The sequence below is a fragment of the Canis lupus genome, chromosome 18 (assembly GCF_003254725.2).
Source record: "Canis lupus dingo isolate Sandy chromosome 18, ASM325472v2, whole genome shotgun sequence".
NCBI lineage: Eukaryota > Metazoa > Chordata > Mammalia > Carnivora > Canidae > Canis > Canis lupus.
This window is the reverse complement of record NC_064260.1, coordinates 42803261-42824317: the sequence shown is the minus strand read 5'-3', so window position 1 is coordinate 42824317 and position 21057 is coordinate 42803261. Positions and strand designations below refer to the sequence as shown.

Genomic DNA, 21057 nt, shown 5'->3' with positions numbered 1-21057 from the left:
GAAGGCAGACGCTCAACCGCTGAGCCACCCAGGCGTCCCAAAACAGCATATTTAGAATAAAGTACAGAAGCAGTGAATATTCTGAGAGCAGGGAAGGGAATATGAGATATTAGTTAGATCTTTCAGGCTTGAAAGTGCCAGATATAAAAGTGATGTGATTTAATGGGTAAAGATAAGACGAAGAAGAAGCTCCAGTGACTGATTTTTACCACTGAGTTGTTACATAATCTTTTACAAATCACACTGGTGCTAAATTTCATTTGTCTCCATGTACAAACTGAAATTAATAAGATTTTTTTCGTACCTTAAAGGAATAATGTCCTTAGAGTATATTAGAAGAAATGGGTTACAAAAAATTCAAGTCAGTTACTATTTTTTTTTTTATGATAGTCACAGAGAGAGAGAGAGAGAGAGAGGCGGAGACACAGGCAGAGGGAGAAGCAGGCTCCATGTACCAGGAGCCCGACGTGGGATTCGATCCCGGGTCTCCAGGATCGCGCCCTGGGCCAAAAGCAGGCGCTAAACCGCTGCGCCACCCAGTGATCCCGAGTTACTATTTTTGAAAGTAAAAGCCAAGTTAAGAACCAACAATAAGGACAGTAGACAATAAATGGGAGTTCACACAAAGAAGTCCAGCACCCACAGTTCTGAGAGTGCAAAGGAAATCACAGGGGCCATGAAGCAGAATCAGAGTACCTTTAATTAATCACCTGACAAGCAGGTGTCAGGTAGAAGCAAATAATTTGAAAGAATCAAAATCAATACAACCAAAATTATACACAGACCGTTTATAAGACAAAAGCCCAGAAACAAAATGCTAATAATTAGAACCTGCATTCCTACTGCAGATATGCACAACATTTATGTTCAGAACTACAAATACTCAAAAATACAATTGTCTCCACCTAGAGAGTCAGGCTAAGAGGTAATAATGATGCAAGTACCTGGTACAAAGGTAGCCAGCTGCAATTTATCAAGAGATAAGCAAACAAGATGACCTCTTTTTTGTTCTTATATCCACCATCACCCCCAATATTTTTCATGTAACTCAAAATAAGGCACACCTCCACAGGGTATATTTCACAAATAGGCTAACAGCTTTACAAAACACTCTAAAGAAACAAAACTAAATAAACTCTAATTACTGTTACTACAATAAAGAGAGGAAAGAACAGTGGCTTTTCTGCTACAGAGTTTGCTTACTAGGGCTTCCTAAAGTAGCTCACAACCATGTAACCTAATGTCTGAAACACAGCAGAGTTTTAACTCAAACACAAAGTATGATCAAAACTGGAGATAGAAAGTTATAAGTCCCAAATTTGAGACTGACAATCTTCTATATTGCCATTTACCTCAGAAAGATAACCAAAAAAGAAATGAAGTTTTTATCTGCAAACTATTCTGGGGAAGATGCGTGCTGAGAATACGAGAAGCCCTGGAAATGCAACAAAGGGCAAAGAGGAAAGCACTACCAAGAAGAAAATGAAGCCCAATTTTGAGTCCCAAGCTATCAAAAGCATCAAGAAATCAGGAAGGCTACCCTTAAAGGCGCAAAAATGGCAAGAGATCTTCTATTACTAAGCAAAGAAAAAAAAGGAGCTTTTGATGGAAGAAATTTCACAGAAGCAAAAACAGCCTAACCCCAGAACTGGGAATTGACCCCAGCTGCCTCAGGCAAACAGGCCCAATGACTTTGGCAAAAACATACCTTTCATCCACCAATATTAGGAGGTTGAAGTAGAGCCGGTTTCAAATCATGAAGGATGGCATCTTTCTATTTTCTGCACAGTCTTTGGGAAAAAGAAGACTGTAACTCTCCTACCAGGAGTAACACACTGCCCCCAGTATTCCTGGAAACCCCTGGAGACACAGCAACAGTACCGTAAGATGCTTTGAGAACCTTAACCCAAGAATCTTCACAAGCCCCAAAACAGATGATATTACTAAGATTATTGAGATGAGATTATTTAAGAAAAATAAAACCTGGAAGAAGTTAAGAAACACATCTAGGTTTGCAAGATGAGTCGGTAGCCAAAGCAGGATTTGAATTCAGGCTTTCCCTTCAGATAGTATCAGAAGAGAGCTTGACTCCCAGTCCCTGGCTCAGCAGATACTGTGTTCAGTGTTCTCCAATGTTAGAGTCAGCCCAGGTCAGGTTCTTGGCTGACTAGAATAGGGAAAGAAAAAATTTCCCTCAAGGCTTCAGGAAAAGAAGTCAAATTATTAAATGTAGAGCTCTTATGCTAAAAGGTCTGCCTCCCTCGTCCATCTTGCCAATCACATTTCTCAGCCAATTAAAATAAGCTACTGGATTTAAGAACCTAGCCACTTCAAGCTCTGACTAGAATCTGCATTCCATTTCCCCAACTTTCCAAACGAAAAACATTTAAGGGGAAGGATACAAAAACAATGATAGCCAAGAAACATTTATTGAACTATGTACTCAGCACTATTTTAGGCACTGGGGATACTATACTGAACAAGAACATTCCTGCCCTCAAGAAACTTATGTGATTATGTAATTAAAAAGTGAGGATACTTTCAGGGTACCTGGGTGGCTCAGTCAGTTGGGCAACCAGCTCTTGATCTCAGGCTCCAGGAATCAAGCCCCACATCAGGCTCCATGCTCAGTGAGGAGCCTGCTTAAGGATTCTCTCTCTCCCTCTCTCTCTCAAATAAATTACAAATCTTAAAAAAAATAATAATAATAATTGAGGATACTTTCAAGTATTCATATGCTAGGAAGAAAATATGGAAAGTAATGTTGTTGGGGGAGCAGATTAAAGGGAGGAAATCAATGGTGGCAAATCACTTCCTATTTTTCTATGAATGAACCTGAGAAAATATGAATAAGTCAGGAGAAATTTTAAAATATTTTCACATAAATTAATACTATAGGTGTGCCTAGGTGCCTCAGGTTAAGCGTTTGCCTGTGGCTCAGGTAATAACCCCAGGGTTCTGGAATGGAGCCCACATCAGACTCCCTGCTCAGTGGGGAGAGTCTGTTTCTCCCTCTCCCTCTGCCTCTCCCCTAGATCATGCTTTCTCTCATATAAATAAAATCTTAAAAAAAATTTTTAAATACTATAATGAATATAATCTAACATCACTTCTTATTTTAAGTAATTATATGTAAGACTAAATTTGAAAGCATCCTTACCTCAGAAGTAGAGATTTTTTTTTTTTTTAAGATTTTATCTATTTATTTGAGAGAGCAAGCACACAAGTAGGGATAAGAGGCAGGAGAGAGAGAAGCAGACTCCCTGCTAAACAGGGACACCCCCCCGCCCCCCGCAACGTTGGATTTGATCCCAGGATCCTGGGATCATGACATGAGCTGAAGGCAGACGCCCCAAAAGTAAACAGTGATCTTAAAGCCTTGTAAGTACGTAGCAGAAAAATCTCACTATTTATACAATTATCTCCAACACGAGTGACAGAATATAACACATATTTAAAGCAATACTTTTATGTAACACTCATTGAACATTTGCCATACACCTTGAAGTGCTATCTCCTTTTCCATACAGTATCTCATTTATTTCTCACAATGACACTATGAAGATATGTACAATCATTATCCCCATTTCACAAATCACAAAACTGAGGCTTACAGAGGTTAAATTAAGGAAAGATTCAAAATCATATCAGTTGCCAAACTCCATGCTCTAGCTACAATATACACTGCGTCTATAGAACAGGCATTAAACCTCAGATGTGGAAAAAAATCCTTTTTGTGTCTTCCCATTTGGAAGAGCATAATTATAAACAGTTGATTCAGAAGAGAGAATGAATAAATTCAAGTGAATGTGAGTCAGAACACAGTGACTCATGCTAAACCCTTAGGCAAATTCCATGACATCCATGCCTCAACCTACCTCTTCATAAAAGGGGCTAACCTCACCAGAGCTAACCATTACTTGCCTCCTAGAGCAGTGCGTTAATTAATATTTATAATTTTAAGTTAAACTTTTTATTTTGAGGTAATTGTGGATCTACATTCAACTTTAAGAAATAATAGTGAGAGAAGATCATCAGATGAGAGACAAGGAAAACTATAGTGTTATTATTATTGCTCTGATTCTAGAGCAAAGCACCAGAAATCAAGGTAACTAAGTTATGTGCACCATGTGATATGGGGTGTGGGCATGACTATAAAAGGGCATCAGGAGAGATCCTTGTAGTGAAGGAAATGTTCTACTATCTTGACTGTATCAATGGCAATATCCTTGTTGTGGCAGTGTATTATGGTTTTGTAAGATGTTGCCATTGAAGGAAGCCAGGATAAAGGATACACACATGCTATCTCACTTTCTTTCTTTCCCTCTATTATTTCTTACAACTGCCTATAAATCTATGATTATGTCAAAATAAAAAGTTTAACTTAAAAAAAAAAAGGTAACACAACACATGCTCATTGCAACAAGTAAAACAATAGTCTGGTCAATTTCCTATATCCACCCTCCTAAGGTAACCATGCAAACTCACTGCTCATATAAACATATAGGTATCTAGCAGGGTTTTTTTTTTTTCCTGTATAAAAATGGGATTATATATACTACATATTACTCTGCAACCTACCTATTTCACCTATTATCATGTATCATAGAGAGCTTTAAAAAAAATCTTTAAGTGCCAAGGAGAATGGCAGGTATAGAATACTCTTTTTTAAAAAAAAAAGATTTATTCTTGTGTCTCTGCCTCTCTCCCTCTCTCTCACTGTCTTTCATTAATAAATAAAATATTAAAAAAAAAAAGGGGGGGGATCCCTGGGTGGCTCAGCGGTTTGGCACCTGCCTTCAGCCCGGGGCGTGATCCTGGAGTCCTGGGATCGAGTCCCGCGTCGGGCTCCCTGTGTGGAGCCTGCTTCTCCCTCTGCCCGTGTCTCTGCCTCTCTGCCTCTCTCTCTCTCTCTCTCTCTCTCTCTCTCTGTCTTTCATTAATAAATAAATAAAATATTTAAAAAATAAAGATTTATTTATTCATGAGATACACAGACAGAGAGGCAGAGACACAGGCAGAGGGAGTAGGCTCCCTGCAGGGAGCCTGATGCAAGACTCGATTCCAGGACCACGGGACTGTGACCTGAGCCAAAAGCAGACGCTCAACCACTGAGCCACCCAGGCGTCCTTAGAATATTTTCTGACTGGGACAAATCTGACAAATGTTTACCATGCTAATGTACAGTAGCTGAGTCAGCCACATTTAGTGAGAGTGAACAAGAAAGTTACAATATAGAAGTAGCATTCTAAAGAGATCACACAAATGCAAGGTCTTCAGCAGCTATTCTAGGATCCCAACCCCCTCTCTGCCTCCTCCATGGAACTCTTCATAGGCCCAGAAAAGAAGAAATGCTAAAAGATTTCTTTTCAGCAGAAAATTGCTACAGGGGATAATTCTCCCACATACTCAAGACACAGCAAACAAACTTCCTGAAAACATATTCCTGCTTCAAGCAGAAGTGTAAAATGTATTGTTGACAATTTTTAAAACATCCATTTTTGTAATAACTACTACACTATTATGTAGTAATGTTTTATATATTCTCTCTCTAAGCCCCCTTCTATTCCTCTTCCATTTTACAAAAATCTGACTCAATATAAAATTGCTTACCCATAATCAAATAGTGAGTACATGATAAAGTTGGTGTTGAAAGCTATAAAACTACTGTTTTTCCCACTTTATCAGGTTTTTCTTTATCACATGCCAACAGATGAGAGTCAATAAATTCAACACGTGTATTTAGACAGAAGCCATTTTCCACATATGTCGCTGACTCTGATCCAATTTTTTTTCCATTTAGCATATTTTGGGGAAGCTATACTATATTCCCAGCCCTACAGTAGATGACAGGGAGAGAGAGGTAAAATAAAACAAAAACCAGGATAGGCCTCCAACCTCAATGAGCTTTCAGTCTAGTAAGGAGTCTACAACCATATTATACTGTGACTATACAGCTACCATACTGAAATGTGGCAAGTACTCCTCACAAGCAAGTACAAAGTGCTATGGGTTTGAAGAATCCAGCTATCTACCCAAAAGCAAATGATAATTTCACACATGAGTTTCCTTTACGATTGTTACTAGTTTCAATTCTGCTCTGATATACAACTTCCGTACAAAATACTGCCCTGAGCACACTCAATAAGTATGAACAAAAGCTTGCCAGCTCACATCAGCATGAAGTTCCTTCTCCAAAAATAATGCTGTAATTTTTTTAAATTTTGGCAATGAGAGGCACCTGGGTGGCTCAGACAGCTAAGAGACTCAATCTCAGTTCAGGTCTTCATCTCAGGGTCATGAGTTCAAGCCCTGCATTGAGCTCTAAGCTGGGGACAAGCCTACTTTTAAAAAGAAAAATAATTAATTTGGCAATGAAAATAAAGTATCTCTAAACTTTTTGGTCAAGTCATGGATGTACAGAGTTAAAAGTGACTCAGATGTCATTTTGAACATAACATATTAGAAAGTTAAATTCACCTGTCTATTGTTACAAGACTTACTAAGAGTAGCTCTGAGACAAAAGCCCAGGTTTCTCAATTCATTATATGAGCTTCCCTTCTACAATTGCTTTTAAGTCCAATGAAAATGAATTTAATGAGGTAAAGGTTTTTTTTCTCTCTCTCTTTTTAAAGATTTTATTTGAGAGAGAAAGCACAAGTGGGGAAGGAGTGGGAGAGGGAGACGCAGACTCCTCACTGAGCAGGGAGCCCAACAACCCAAGGCTCTATCCCAGGACCCCCGGGGACACAACCTGAACCCAAGGCAGACACTTAACCAACTGAGCTACTCAGGAGCCCCTGGGTTTTCTTTACTCATCTACAGATATATTCATAACTACATCAACATGCACAGTTTAAAGACTATCAAAAACAAACATGCTAAACACATGATGTGGTACATATAGAGGTAAAGGACTGCCTATCCTTGATATGGAAGACGTTCTTCAGGCATTTGGTGGGGGGGATGTCAATACACTCTAAAAAAAAAATTAAAAGCCATCAACAGTATCATCATCATCTTACCAACAGCTAGTATTTTAGGGGTATCCACTATGAGCCAGGTATCTTGCATGTTATTTCTGATCCACTCATGAAAGATAGGTGCTATCACCCCACTGTATATTTATGTGTGCCAGGTTTATAGAAGTATCCCCAAACTCCATGGCCCGAGCCAGATTTCCAACTCTAGAGTGCATGCTCCTATCCCACTATCTGACACTCCCCAAGGACAGAATAACTGCACTGCACATGTGGCTGGGACATCAAGTTACTTCAAATTTTGACATAATTTCCTGACTGGCAGGTATGTAATTTAGTTGTCTTTTCAATCTTCAGGTTATTTTCACTAATTTTCTTTCATGATTCCTCAGTGGTCTTCCAGGTTTTCTTTCTTTTAAGAAGGAGATACCCTGGGGGATCCCTGGGTGGCTCAGCGGGTTAGTGCCTGTCTTCAGCCCAGGGCGTGATCCTGGAGACCCAGGATCAAGTCCCACATCGGGCTCCCTGCATGGAGCCTCCTTCTCCCTCTGCCTGTGTCTCTGCCTCTCTCTGTGTGTCTCTCATGAATAAATAAATAAAATTAAAAAAAAAAAAAGAAGCAGATACCCTTTTTCTAAATACAATCTTATGTGAAAACACTAAAATACAAGAGAGATCAAAGTTGAGCTGCTCTGGTTTAAGCACAGTGGGAGAACCAAAGCTCTTCCTGACTCACAGCCAGCCACCCCTTCAGCACATCCAAAGAACACAGCTTGAAAAACTAACTTGGGTCTGGCTCACTCAGTAGAGCATGGGACTCTTGGTCTTGGGCCTGTGAGTTCAAGGCCCACATTGGGCATGGAGACTACTATATATATAGTAGTTTCATATATATATAATATATATATAATACATATAAAGATTTGTTTATTTTAGAGAGAGAGAAAGAGGTGGTATACATGCACAATCAGGGGGTAGGGAAGAGGGAGAAAATCTTCAAGCAGACTCCCAGCTGAGCTTGGAGCCTGACAAGGGGCTTGATCCCACAACCCATGAGATCATGACCTGAGCTGAACCAAGAATCAAACACTCAACTGAGAGAGCCACCCAGTTGCCGCAAGTCTACTTAAAAAAAAAAAAAAAAAAAAAAGGGATGCCTGGGTGGCTTAGCGGTTGAGCATCTGCCTTCAGCTCAGGGCATGATCCCAGGATTGGGGATCAAGTCTCACATCGGGCTCCTTGCAGGAAGCCTGCTTCTCCCTCTGCCTCTCTCTCTCATGAATAAATAAACAAAATCTTTTTTAAAAAATTAATTAAATTTTAAAAACAAATGATAGTATACAAAAAGAAAAACACTAATTTAAAACAGAAGACTCTAACTTCTCCATCTCAGCTTTGCTATTCACCATGTGTATAACCTTTGGCAAGAAAAAGTTTCACCTTTTCCTGTCCTTTACAATAGAGGTATCACCACCCACTTTATAGGTTATGAGTACTATATGGAGAAGGAAATACAAAATTCCCAGTACATGTTAAGTATTCAAAAGTTGGCTCCCCTCTCTTTTATCCTGCAGAGGTAACAGTTGTTGCCAATTTAAGAAAACTCAATAAATATATTTGACGATATTTTTGGTAGCAGAGAAGTGAACAAGTAAGTGCTCCCACAGCTCAACTAAAATAAACATAATAAATGCATTAAAACTACCTACCAAGGTAATACCCCCTCCCAGGTTAGCTTCCCAGTCAATGACCCATGGATCTCAAAATGTGATTTTGATAATAGCAAGAGATCCTTTATGAGATTGACTTTAATACTTTAATATTGACTCTAAGTGTCAGGTGAATGTGTTAATATTCTCAGTACCTTAACTTTGGCATTTCCTGAGCTGAGCACTTAAACTGGCAACTTAATACTACATTCAATGAGTGTTTTTATGTTAATGTTCTACAATAGAATTTAATCTTCATTTGCCCATCTTCTGGGCTTCTTTTTCTCCAAGCACTACAAAACAAAAATACATTTATGTCCTGTGCACCTTTACCTGCAATTTTAACTTGGCCCTTCCTAAATAGTCATTAAGAATCTATTACTGTAGTCTGTTACTGATAATGTGTTCCCATTTCTACATATCTAAAGACCAAACCAATTTTTACAGGAAAAAATTCTCAGTCCTAATCTAAACCCAGCCAACAACTCTCAAATCATACACTCTATGGAAGCTGCAGATGTTGGCTTCGAGCCCTACGGTTTAGGAAGAATCACAATAATACATCACACAGCCATGAAAAGACATTTATATATATATAATACACACACACACACACACACACACACACACACACACACACAATCTCTGAGCATTCAACTCAGGAGCCAAAAAGATTCAAAATGCTAATGTTCCATTTTATCAGGAGACCTTGAGCAATTTACCTACTCTCTACTGATTATTTCTTCATAAAGAAAATGAAAACATACTCATTACAATGCCAGAGATACTGTTTTGATTAATCATAAAACCTATGTCCTGGGGTTAACCAGGGACCTCAGCAAGTCGTCTTTCTCATCTCCCTCATTCCTTAACAAGCCCACACCTAAATCATCCTAGAAAGATAGTTACTAAGTCTTTGAAGAAGATATTTCACAATGTTCTTTGGTAATATTCCAGTATCTTGTTGTCAGGAAGTACTTCTAATTTGTAATCTATATCCCGTCTGCTGCAATTAAAACACATTCCCTCTTGTCGTCTATGGAAAAAGAACATCTGCTTAATACCACCTGAACAATATCCCTTCAAGAGATTAAAAAATATAGGAAGTCCATTTTAAAAAGCTTCATGAAATCGCAACATTGTTTAGATGGGTCATCTTAGACAAAGAACATGTCTTAAATTTTCAGTTCCATCACTGATTTGCTCTGAAGATAGGAAGTTTAAAACCATGCAGATGCTGTACCTCAATTACCCCATCAGTAAAATGCAGATAACAAAACCAGTATGTTAGGAGAATTCAGTTCCTCAAGAAGTTAAAATAAAGGAAAGAGATTCTCAATCCCAACTTAAGCCCAGCCAATAGCTTCAAATCACACACTCTGTGGAAGCTGCAGATGTTGGCTTGATCCCTATGGTCTGGGAAGAATCACAACAAAAATACATTACGAGACAGCTCTGCAATTACACTCCTATGTAGATACCCAAAACAACTGGAAACAAGTACTCACACATATATGTTTACGGTAGCTCTAATCATGATACCCAAAAGGTGGAAACAGTCCAAATGTTCACCAGTGGATAAATGGACAGATTATTGGTGTGTGTGTGTACACACACACACACACACACGAAAGGTTACATAATGTTATGATCTCATTTATATAAGATAGCCAGAATAAATCAATCTATAGATACAGAATGCAGATTGCTGGTTTCCAGGGCTGGTGGAAGGAGGAAAATGAAAAGAAACTGCATAACTAGAAAAAGGATAATTAAAACATTCTAGAACTAGATAGAGGTGGTGGTTGCACAATACTATGAATGTACTAAACACCACTGAATTGTTCACTTTAAAATGGTTAATTTTGAAAAAAATAAATAAAATAAAATGGTTAATTTTGAATAAATAAAAAGGTTAATTTTGGTGGGATGCCTCGGTGGTTCAGTTGATTAATAAGCATCTGCCTTTGATTGAGGTCATCATCCCAGGGCCTGGGATCAAGCTCTGCATGCTCAGGCTTCCTGCTCACTGGGGAGCCAGCTTCTCCCTCTTCCTTGGCATCCCTTCACTAGTGCTCTTTCCTGTGCACATGCTCTATCAAATAAATACAATATTTTTTTAAATAAAATAAAATGGTTAATTTGGGGAGTGCCTGGGTGGCTCGTCTGTTAATCGTCCAAATCTTGGTTTCACCTCAGGTCAACATCTCAGGGTGGTGAAATTAAGCCCGCATCCTCCCGCTCCACCAGGGAGTCTGCTTGAGATTCTCTGCCTCTCCCCCTTCCTCGGCCTCTCCTCCCCGACTCACACTTATGAGCGCACTCTCTCTAAAATAAAATAAATAAATAAAATATTTTAAAAATAATAAAATGTAACAGAATAAAATGCTTAAATTTGTGCTATGTGAATTTTACCTCAATAAACTAAAAAAGAATGCTAGAAGACTAACGGGGACAATATCCATAAAATGCTTAGCCCTTCCCTGAAAGTCATTATATAAAATTCCAGGTAGAGGGACATCTGGATGGCTCAGCAGTTGAGCTCTGCCTTCAGCTCAGGACTTGATCCCAGAGTTCAGGGATCAAGTCTCACATCGGGCTCCCTGCATGGAGGCTGCTTCTCTTCCCTCTGCCTATGTCTCTGCCTCTCTCTGTGTCTTTCATGAATAAATTAATAAAATCTTAAAAAAAAAATTCCAGGTAGACTGGTAGCAAAAATGTCTCAGTATAACCTATTAGACTCTAAGCAAAGACTATGTAAATAAGAAACAAAACAGAAACCAAAATAAAATCTAGAGCCCCAGTTATATAGTATTCTATATGACAATAAGAACCAATAAATGAGTGAATAGAGATAAATAACCAAGCACATCAGCTATAAGACTATAGCAACAATGACCATAGGAAAGCAACAAGAAAAAAAAAAAATGTAAGGAATGAACTTTTTAAAAGCCAGTAACACCAAAATACAAAGATGCTTTAGGTAGGTGGGTAAAAAAAAGAGAAGCTAATGATAGCAAAGATAAAAAGGACATACACTCTTAAATTCCAAGGCCACATATAAAGACCATGAGAATCTCTACTCCTGCCATTTTGCAGTTATCCTCATTCCTTAACCTCTTTCTCCTTTAATCCAACTTCCTGGCAAGACACCAAGCCTAGGCAGCCAAGAAGAAAATAAAAAGGTATTGTTCCTACTGTCACAGACCTTATTATATTACTTCTTCTTAAAGTATTACTTCTTATGGGTAGATAGGCATGTTAATTACCAAAATATAGAAATCATCTCTACTTCCTCCCTTCCCACTTTTTAAATCCACTTCAGTGTGGCTTCTGGCCCTACAATCCTCCAACACTGTTGTTATGATCATCAATGATCTTTGTGTTGCTAAATCCAAAAAATACAGGCAAATGACTTTCTTCTCAAAACATGTTCCCCCCGCCCAAAAACAAAAAACAAAAAACAAAAACCAAAAAACATGTTCCCTTCTCAGTTTCCTAGATTTCCTATTAAATTCCTTGGAGCTTGGTCAGGAACACTCTCCTCCTCTAGTCTATACATGTATTCCCTCTGAATAATCTTGGCCATTTTCCTTGACTGTAAATACCACCTATCTACCAAGAGCATCCAGATTTACTGCCAGCGCCCCTTCCAGCAGCACTGAAAGGCTCCTTGCTTGATGTCTCCACTTGCATGTTTTCAGAGAGCTCACATTCAGCATGACTAGAGTTAAGATCTTCATTCTATTCCCCAACTCTACTCAAAATCTGCTCCTTCTCAAATATTTCCATCTCAGAAATGGTTAACTTCATCTACCTAGGTGCACATGCCAGAAATTCAGGAATCATACTAGACTCTTCCCTCCTCCCACATATCCAGTCCATTATTAAATCTTGCCTGTCCTAACTCTAAAATATCTATTGAATTTTAACAAAAACAAAAATAAAAATAAGGGATCCCTGGGTGGCGCAGGGGTTTAGCGCCTGCCTTTGGCCCAGGGCGCAATCCTGGAGACCCGGGATTGAATCCCACGTCGGGCTCCCGGTGCATGGAGCCTGCTTCTCCCTCTGCCTGTGTCTCTGCCTCTCTCTGTGTGTGTGTGTGTGTGTGTGACTATCATAAATTAAAAAAAAAAAAAAAAAAAAGTTTAAAAAAAATAAAAATAAAAATAAAATGTCTACTGACTCTAATTCCTTCCATCTCCATGGCTTAGAGCCTAATCCAAGCCATGATCATCTTTTGCCTGGACCACAATAAGACATCTTAACTATCATACTTCTCCCACTTCCAAATTTTCCATAATTTCCAAAATTTTTTCCACAAATTTCTAAAATTTCCCACAACATAACCAGAGTGATTAACCTCTCTGAGCCACAATCTCCACATCTGTGAAATGCGGAGCATAAAAGTACCTACACCATAAAACTGTTGCAAGAATAAAAAGAAACGGGACAACTGGGTGGCTCAGCCGTGGAGCCCCTGCCTTTGGCCCAGGGCGTGATCCTGGAGTCCCGGGATCAAGTTCCACATTGGGCTCCCTTTGCCTGTGTCTCTGCCTCTCTCTCTCTGTGTCTCTCACGAATAAATAAATAAAATCTTAAAAAAAAAAAAAAAAAGAATAAAAAGAATCAATGACACAAAGCTCTTGGTACAGTACCTGGAACAAAGCACTTCAATAAACACTGGTTCTGATCAGCTCTTATTATGGTATTCACAACACTTAGCACAGTGGTGGACATTCAATAAACATTTACTGAATGAATGAATGAATGAATGAATGAATGAAAGAAGAAAAAAAAAACAAGACTCCATTTCAACATTAAACAGATTTTTAAAATGACAGAGTAGAAATATTGCAGAGACGAAAACAAAGATAGTTAATGCAAAGACTGAAGCCACCCACAATTTATAATGGCACAAGGGATGAGAGTAATAAAAAACGGACTCTACTAGATTCCCAGTTTTTACCACTATACAAAAAGTATGTTCACTCTTCCAGAAGTTTACTCAAGGTGATTTGGTAACTTAGACTTTTCCCTAAATATCATTCTTTTCCATGCCTTAAGTCAACTTTTTCCAAATCCTTCAAGCACTAATCACAGTTCAAATAGATAATAAAATTCAGACGCTAAAAATTTTCTACCTGTTTTGCAAAGAAATGTTCTGTTCCTAAAATAGCTCTGGCCTGTTTTACCAACATATTACAGAATCCTCAAAATTTTGCCATTTCTCTTCTATTTGGAATTCTTTCAGACACTGTTGCTTTCTAGGTTTCTCTTTCCCAGTAAAGATGCATCCTATTACTTTAATTTGAAGCACATTGAGGGAAAGGAAGAACAAATACGCTGCTTTAAATTCCCATTCCCTCTTCAACTTTTCTCAAAAGACACTAAACTTCAATCTAAGCATCACTATTATTTGTTCTTCTTTTGGGGAATATACAATCTTTATCGTGCTATAGTAATAATATTAAAAATTATAACTGGCATATATAGCACTATCTGTTCTAAATGCTTTACATATATTAACTTATTCAATTCTCACAATTGAATGCTATTCTACGCATGAAGAAAGGCACAGAGAGGTTAAGTAACTTGTTCAAGGTGCAGAGCTAGTAAATAGTGGCCCCGAGATTTGGACTCAGACTGCCTGGCTCCAAGAATCAGTGCCATTAGACTGTTATTCTAGAGTCTGGGAAGACATGTTTTTCTACCCTGTTTTCACTGGTCAGCTAGACTGAAATACTCCAATTCTCTTCCCAAATTAAACAAGCATATTAATCCTCTGCAACTCAGCAAAATTTCAAATGTGTCATTAGATCATAAACATTTACACCTAAAGCAAAGTAATTTTGATTCATGGAAGAATGAATATATGTTGTAACCTGGGGAGCAGAAATAAATAAATGATGAAATCATGAAATGTGAAATTTGCCTCAGTTAATTCTACAGAGAGAAATACGATTTCAATAACCAACAGCAAAAAAATACTACAAAATACTTGTAATATCTTGGAAGAAAGGCACCAAACAAGATCGTATTATTACACTGTATATAGTGTATACAATATACATATAGTACATTGTATGTATTACTGTATAAACATACTCACCAATAGCTTATATATTCCCTCTCTCAATTTCACGACAATCCTTATACATAAGTCTTTCCCCTTATACAAGGCTAAGTACTTCAGCTCAGTCCCTGCTACAAATAAACCTGAAGGCATGTATCCAGTGTTCAAATTCATTGAACTCAACCTCCAAAGAACAGCTATTTGGGGAAAAATTAATAAATGAGAACTAATTAAATTCAGGTCACATTAGAAGTAAAAAATTAAACTCACTAGCCAAGCATGTTGAATTTTTCAAGTCATAGTCATCCTTTATTATGCCAAATCCAGTATCACCACACAAGAAGTAACAAATATTACATGTAGTAATTTTAAATGAAGACTTCCTTTGTGATAGTAGCAAGAGAACCTTAATATGTTGTGACTGTAACTTTTTAAGGGGATTAAGGATGCCATAACTGATGACTCTACCCCCCGCCCCCCCAGAACACCCAGTGCCCTCCTCTCCTCGCTCCTTCACCTCTCTGTTATCCAGTTTGTTTCTTTCAATATTTATCAGATACGTGTTCAATCAACTCTGCTCCCCACTGGAATAAACTCGGGAAGAACAAGAACACGCATGTCTACCTTTGTATCCCAGCATCTAATAAGCATTCAATAAATATTTGCTAGATGAACAAGTCTGAAAAGGTAAGAGTTGAAAAAGAGTCACAATAAAAAAATAGTTCCAAAAGGTCTGCAAGGAATGTATTGTACCTTAGGAAACCACACAGTACAAGAACAGTACTCAATGATGAAAGAAAAAAGTTTAGGTGGAGAAGTGGAGATTATCAACTCTAAGAGACAGAGAACAAGATAGAAAAGATACTAACCTACAGATCTGCAGGCAAGACTAACTGGAAGAGAGGGGATAAATATTTTCAGTCTCACCTCATAAACATGCAGCACCTAAAACTTGTCTTTTCACTAGCACTTCCAGGCACTCACTCCTTTCCACCTACATATTAGTAAGCTCCTCCAATGCTGGTCTAATGTTTGTCACCTCTATTCTCCATGACTGTCAGGCATAATGCTGCCCTAAAAGAAGCAAGGTGTCCAAGAACCTAGATGACATTTACTCACTGTTGCTGTAAGATAACATAGCAGTTAACATCTGAAGAGCACCTTATCTTCTTAAAGCAGCTTCATGTGCTTTTTCTCAACAGAAGTATTAGAAGTATTCTCTTTCCCATTCTTTAAATACAGATTCATAAAAGTATTCAAAGCATCGAATTTAAATCCCACCTCTGCTACATATTTGCTGTGTGATCTTGGCCAAATTATTTACTCTTTCTGAGTTCAGGATCTACTGGGAAAATAATATCTGCCTTAAAGGACTGTTACGAGTATTGAATGAGATAATACATGTAAAGAACATGACACGGTAAATGCCCAATAAAGGGCAGTAGCCTTCCCTACGGCCTCCTTAAATAATTTGTACAGGATTTCCCAGCTAGGAAGCTCATAAGCCTAGGACTTAAACGCAGGTCTCCTGATTCCTTAATCTGTTTTCTTCTTACCACATCACTTTGGCAGACTGCCACATACTACTAGGCACATAAATACATTCTGACAATAACTGATCACAAATTTTTTATCTATCAGAAACTAATTTTAGCTTTGAAAAAAGGGAAAAAGAAACAGATCTAATTAATTTCAGAGGGAGAAAGGGCTTGAAAATAAAATATAAATTACCCCCAAACCAGAGGACAGGTTGTACCATAGTACTTCTGTACAAACAGAAATTATGACAAGAAACAGAAAGTTCTCTCTGGGTTTATTAGAAACAATTGGAGAAAGAAACAAGAATGACTATGACCAAAGGAACTTAAGGGTGTTTTTTTTTGTTTTTTTGTTTTGTTTTTTTTTGGTAAACCAAATCACTGGGTAAAAAGATCTGCATCCTATTCCAAAATAATTCTATCAAAGCTGAGACACATCCTTTAAAAAGAGACCTGGGTGCCTGGGTGGCTAAGATGGTTTGAGCTTCCGACTCTGGGTTTTGGCTCAGGTCGTGATCTCAGGGTTGTGAGTTCAAGCCTCCTGTGGTAGGGCTCCATGCTCAGGAGGGAGTCTGCTTGAGATTCTCTCCCTTTCTCTCTCTCTAAAATAAATACATAAATCTTTAAAAATAAATTTTAAAAAATAAAAGATCGCAGTGTGTTAACAACAAAACTTTTTATCCAATTCCTTTCAGAGCAGGATAAATGGAAATAGTGAGATAAGTTGTCAACATAAGCTGTCAACATTCATGAAAATCCTTTAAGATCACAAATGTCTGGATTCAGTGTTAATAAGGAGCTTTGAATGATGATCAAAAAAATAGGTTTTGGGAACACCTGGGTGGCTTAGGGCTTGAGTGTCTGCCTTTGTTTCAGGGCGTGATCCTGGGGTCCAGGATCAAGGGTCCCGCATCGGGCTCCTTGCAGGAGGCCTACTTCTCCCTCTGCCTCTCTTCCTCTCTGTGTCTCTCATAAATAAATAAAATCTTTAAAAAATAATAATACAGGGATCCCTGGGTGGCGCAGCGGTTTGGCACCTGCCTTTGGCCCAGGGCACGATCCTGGAGACCCGGGATCAAATCCCACGTCGGGCTCCCGGTGCATGGAGCCTGCTTCTCCCTCTGCCTGTGTCTCTGCCTCTCTCTCTCTGTGTGTGACTATCATAAATAATAAATAAAAATTAAAAAAATAATAATAATAATATAAAAGTTTTGGGGCACCTGGCTAGCTTAGCTGGTAGAGCATGCAAATTGTTGATCTCAGGATCATGAATTCAAGCCCCACACTGGATGTGGAGCTTACTTTAAAAAAAAAAAAAAAAAAAAAAAGAATAAAAGTTTCCTAAGTTTCCTATCATGTGTTGAAAATATTTTGAAAAAAAAAAAAAAAGAAAATATTTTGAAAATTATACTGTATAAAACTACATTATTATGGCTAACAAAAATAACTAATTGTTTTTAAATGACATACACAACTAATCTTTTCCAAGTGATAAACATAACTCCTTCCAGAAGTTCTACAATACATTCAAAGAAGTTTACATCTTTAATAATCCCCAAGAACTTGCTCACTAAAAAAGAAGACAGAACAATTAAGTCATATTCTGAACCCATAAATTTCTGAAAGGAAATGCCAGAAGAGAGCCTGACATGATACTGACAGAACAGCGTAAGATTTAACTAAGACAAGTAAACAGTGGAGTCAATTTCTATCATAAAGCAAGATAGAAGCTGTTAAGAAGCTTTATCCCTATAACCCCACTACCAGCAGCACAGCCAAATTTCTTGTCCTCTTCAATCCAACTTAAATCTCTGTTAATTATTGCTTACAGAAACATAACAAAATGTTCCTAACATTTTTTGTGACACTCATAGCAAACTCTTATCTATTATTTAGCATTCACTAAAAGTCACTGAGATACTACACTAACTATAAATTCTATGCAGAATCAATCCTCTGGAGGCAATGTCACTTCCTTGTCTAAATTCTTTCCTCTGTTATAAATTCTCTTCTACCATAAAAACTTTTCCAGAAAGCATACATTCTTAGTCTAATTTCCCAATGTAGATTCTCCAGTCTGGTGACTCTTCATTAATCCCTTTCTGGAAGTACCGAGGTCCTGATAACTAGGAAATCACTCATGACCGAGGGCCTACATTTAAATATTTTTGACATAAAAAATAATTAGAGGAACAATAATGTTTCCAAAACTCATGAGAATTCCAAAACTGTTTAAAAAGAACATAAGCTTGTATACTTTCATCTCACAACTAGAAATTTAGTCTGTTCTCTTTTAAAACCACTGTCCCACTGATTCGACATCCTATGGAAATACTTATTCAACCCAGAATGACCTCTGGCCTGAATTTTTTTTTTTTCAACAAAGAAGCTACACAAATTAGGATCGTGACATTGAATCCAACGAAAATAAAATGAGTAAGAACACTTAGTCCCCAAAGTTTCCAAGTTGGGAGAGAAATGGAAAACACAATGGAGTTGCCAGAATTTTAACTTTGTATTTAAATATCTCAATATCTGAATGGTTCTTACACACAACCTGTTTAACTTTAATATATGCATAACTAAACCACTAATCGAATATAATAAAGCTGTTCCGAAGGCTACTCCTTGGGTTTCCTTTGGATTCTCCCTAGAAAGCAAACTCTCAGGACAAATATCTGATTTCAAAATCTTAACCATTTTCCGTTGGATATTAATCACTTAACACCACAGTTGGAGGGTTCCACTGAGAACAAGCTAAGGGGAAGGGGAAAAAAATAAGTATCAACCAGAAAGTAAACTGGACAGCAAACGAAATTTTCTACCAAGAAACAGAATTGTCATTGTTATTCTCACAAAAATGATACAGACTCGGGCAAGCAAAACCAGCATGGTCTCTTCACTTCTGAAGTAACAGTGACAGAATCTGAATTCCTAGGTAGGAGACATCGCAAACGACAAGTCACTGTGTGCATAAAGTGACAAATAAATAGGAAAAAAAAGCGAACTTATAAATGACAAAAAAAAAAACAAAACAAAAAAAAAAAACGACTTAAGGTGCATTTAAAGATCTGTTGGAGACATGGGGAAAAGTCAAGTATCAGAACTCAGTCTCAGTTTCCCTACCCCCAAAAAGCAAACACATGACACTTCGCTCAGAGTAGCCAGGGGGCCATGTTCCACTTGCCTCCACCTACTCAAAGGTCCTTTCAAAAGCCAGACTCAGAGAGGGGTCTCCAGCGCAATTGAGTCGTGACACCCGGAGCTTTGGGGGTGGGGAGGCGGGAGGAGAAACGGAGGGTCAAGCGCGCAAAGCTCTATCCGTTCTTGGAGAGCGACCCCCCCCACCCCACCCCCACTCTAGAGGTGTCAACACCCGCCCTAGACCCAACATCCCCTCCCTACCGAACCGCGCAGAGTAGCCCCGGCATCTCCCTCCTTCCGGCCTCTCCCTCAGTCGCCCGCCGCCTCTCCGACCGCGCCCCCGAACGCAGCCGGGTAGCTCCTCCTCCGGCCGTGTCTCCGCGGCCGGCCCGCCCGCCCACCCGCCGGCGCCAAGGTCTTCTCAACCCGCCGGCGTAAGGATGCCGGACCGGGCCTCCCAGGCTCCTCCCGGGCCTACCTGCAAGACGGGCGGGGGCTCCGTCTGCAGCGCAGCGCGAGGACTCAGCCACCGACGGGAGGAAGAGGCAGGAAGGAAGCAAGCAAGGGGTCCGCTCTACCGACCAGCGGGAGAAAGCAGCCTGAGCGCGGGGCCTCGCGAACAAGTCAGCCTTCGACCCGGCGCCGCCGCCGCTCAGAAGACATCAAGCAAGAAGACGGCGCAAGAGATCACCGAATACACAAACGCCCCAGACACCAGAGGAAGAGCGCCCGAGCAATCGTTCAAGGAAGTGCAATCGAGCGCCGAAAAACAGCTCAGCTCCAACCTTAGGGCCGACTCGTGTCCAAGGCATGAATAAACAAACCCAGATCATAAGCCGTGGAGTAAAGTAGCCGGTGTTTCTGCCATTTTCTGTGTTGGTTGCCAGCTAAGTTGTTCAGAGCGCTGGAGTTTTTCGTGATTGTTGAAGATCAAGTCATGGCACAATAATAACACTTGGCAGTTCAGCGACTACCTTACGGACTCCCAACGCTATTTATCCCAACTGATCAAGTGTGACTCTTAGTTTCCTTACAGGCAATGAGGTAAATAAAAGTAAATATACGTATAAATGACAGAGGCACAGAGAGACGATGAGAGGGAATCCAGACTGAAAAACAAAGTTAGTAATCGTTGTTGAAGCTCCACAGTAGCTCCTGTAAAGCACAGCAAAGAGAAGCTGGGAAAACTCGGTTTTGTAGGCTGACCTAAGGCAGGACAAAAAGCAAAAAAAAAAAAAAACATGCTTTTTAATTTTATTCCAAAAGCCTGAGACCTCAAGTATGCTTCTTATATACTGATCAAAATTCTCCTTGGGTTCAGAACCTGACAAAGTTGGCATTTTCATTCTTAGAACAATAGCCCCTTGCTGAAGTCTCTTAGTAGACAAATTAATATGTTCAGCATAAATGTGAATTAATACATACATCCTAGGTCAATTCAACAATTCACATACATTATTCCAAATAAGGATTACCAAATGTGGGCAATAACAGCCTACCTTATCACCTCCAAAGGAGGAAGGAGAGATGGAGAGTAAAGGTGTAAAAAATAAAGTCCTAGCCCTTAAAGAGTGTATAATCAAAGTGAAAGACGCATCCTCACATTAGCT

At 39.0% G+C, this 21057-nt stretch overlaps 1 protein-coding gene across 1 annotated transcript in view; it reads right to left on the bottom strand.

Moving 5' to 3' along the window:
- AMBRA1 (autophagy and beclin 1 regulator 1) overlaps positions 1-20153 on the bottom strand; it is a 170132-nt gene extending 149979 nt beyond the window's left edge. Inside the window, 1 exon segment of the mRNA XM_025452015.3 lies at positions 19926-20153. The gene's annotated coding sequence lies outside the window, so the exon portion shown is untranslated.
- Between the last annotated feature and the right edge of the window lie 904 nt (positions 20154-21057).